This window comes from Gymnoscopelus braueri (assembly GCF_963280865.1).
Source record: "Gymnoscopelus braueri genome assembly, chromosome: 21".
Classification (NCBI taxonomy): domain Eukaryota; kingdom Metazoa; phylum Chordata; class Actinopteri; order Myctophiformes; family Myctophidae; genus Gymnoscopelus; species Gymnoscopelus braueri.
Genome location: NC_137623.1, coordinates 2,284,082 through 2,286,581, shown reverse-complemented (window position 1 = coordinate 2,286,581; position 2,500 = coordinate 2,284,082). Strand labels below are relative to the sequence as shown.

The 2,500-nt window shown below is 37.6% G+C and overlaps 1 long non-coding RNA gene across 1 annotated transcript in view; it reads left to right on the top strand.

Moving 5' to 3' along the window:
• The window catches only part of LOC308077284, a 2,740-nt gene extending 625 nt beyond the window's left edge, over window positions 1-2,115 (top strand). The window contains exon 2 of the long non-coding RNA XR_013932381.1: window positions 791-2,115. This is a non-coding gene — a long non-coding RNA (uncharacterized lncRNA). The remainder of the gene's footprint in view (window positions 1-790) is intronic.
• Window positions 2,116-2,500: the final 385 nt, after the last annotated feature.

Sequence of the window (2,500 nt, the reverse complement as noted above, 5' to 3'; positions counted from 1 at the left end):
TAAAAGTATAATATTTGCCTCTGAAATGTATATTTAAATCAAAAGCATGTAACATTGTTTAGGTAATTATTACAAAGTCAAAATATCTGTAACCCTGAAGGAAATATTTTTCTTATCGTTATTATTACAGAGATTTTTTTTTCTTCGAGATGTGTTGTTTTTATACAGATGTTTTTTTATTCTGTACTGTAGCAGTATAGAGTATTTCCAATTTCCAGTACTTTTACTTCTACTCCACTAGGCAAATATTATACTTTTACTCCACTACAATTATTTGAAAACTTTAATTGTTACTTTGTAGATTTTTATTATTATTACAAAACATACATTAACCACTTCGGCCCTATATACATTATGGCCATTTGAAAATAGCAGATCTACAAGCTCACAATGCGTCGCGATGCGACACATTGTGAGCTTGTAGATCTGCTATTTTCAAAAGATTTTTCTACATTTGATAATGACTACTTTCTACTTTAACTACATTTTGATGCCAATACTTATGTACTTTTACTCAAGTACATTTTGAATTACGGATTTTTACTTGTAACAGAGTATTTCTATATTGCAGTATTGATACTTTAACTTAAGTAAAACATGTGAGTACTTTTTCCACCACTGTTTAGGGCTCAGAATCGAACTGGGAACCTTCCGGTTGCCAAGCGTCCGCTCTACCTCCTGAACCACTGCTGCCTCTGTAATAAAATAAAGTGCAATATAAATAAAATGCATTCATTTTATTTTGTTATCTAAGATTATTATTTTTGTTTTGTTTCTGTCGTTCTTACAGAAGAGTTTCCTCATCATGTCTCTGTTCACGTTAGCCATGTTGGCTCCGGCAGGCTGGATCCTTCATCACCTTCCAGACCACGCCCACAAACCCCCCCCGCCACTGAAGACCCTTCATCACCTTCCAGACCACGCCCACAAACCCCCCCGCCACTGAAGACCCTTCATCACCTTCCAGACCACGCCCACAAACCCCCCCGCCACTGAAGACCCTTCATCTTCCTCACTATCATCACCACACCCCAGGACCTTTCATCCAGCGTTGCCAGGTCTGCTTATCATAAGCGACTTGGTAGTTACAGGGTTGCAGGGTTTTTTGTGGGGGGGGGGCTTGTTTCTAAAGTGTAGTTGCTTATTTGGGACTTATCTCCTCATTCATGATGCACATTTCAAGCAGTTTGATGCCCTCTGTTGTTATTTAAAACCCACTACATATTGCAAAAGATTGTGTTGCAGATTAAACTTTTCCATATATTTCATAGATAGCTTCATATACTTGTTTGACAGCACTGTCATCAGTGTTGTGTTGGATTCATGTTAGTTTTTTTTGTTTGTTTGTTTGTAACTTATATTATGACGATTATTATATATTGTGAAATATACATGAATCATGTGAAAAAAATGAAAATACACATGTGTTAATGTGTATTTTCAGACATTTAACCACTTAAACCCGCAATACTTAGTGAACTTGACCTTTGATCTTTTCTCTCAAACCTCTTCACCGAAAATAGCCGATCTACAAGCTCACAACGCATCGCAGCTGTGAGCTTGTAGATTGTCTATTTCCGGCAAATGTTCCCCCCAGAGTAGGGATGCAGATGGTTATGTAAAAAAAAAATCGAACAAGGATTTGGAGGGACCCTCTGTTGTAGCTCTGAGGACCACCTTTGAAGACCCCGTGATTTAAAACATATCTTTATGAATAATCTTTGGTTCATAGTCTCACTGGTCAAACATATTTCAAAGGGAAAAGTCGTTTAGACAAACTCGGTGAGACAAATATTAATAAAAGTTTTTTTCCATTCACTGAAAGTCTGGACCATCGTTTTCATGCTCAACAAGTTTGCAAAAAAAAACATAGAAATATAGCTTAATGTGATCTGTATTGTACCTTAAGGTCCTTCTGTCGTGAGAGAGGGTTGTTTCTTCTTTTTTTCTGGTGTATTTGTTTCGTTTGTCGTTGACATGGATCTAGGGATAATGACTTCCTGTTTGGGTTGTTGAGGAAATGTAACCCCCCCCCCCCCCACCCCCTCTGTTTAGACCCTATTCTGTGTTTTTAACCTTTTCATCTCTGGGGGAATAAAGGCTGACATAGCAGAAGTATCCTCTGGGACTTTCTGTCCTCAAACCCAGAACGTAAACTGGAAAAAAGCTGCAGGGAGTCTTGCATGCAGTGGTGGAAAAAAAAGTACTTAAAGGGATAATTCACACTTAAAATGATTTGTTTTCTATCGATTAGTCACTCCATGGAGACACAAAGGAGACTCTTTGTGTCTCCTACCAGTCTGCTGCCATCATTATTGGCTTAGAAATGAGACAAAATCAAAAAAATATCCATGAATTCAAGTCTCCATGGGGTGACTATAATCCATAGGAAAAAAATGACATTTTGGGGGTGAACTGTCCCTTTAAGTAAAAGTATCAATATGTACTGTATGAAAAATAAACACAGCATAGTCCTGCTCTCTCTCTCTCTCTCTCTCTC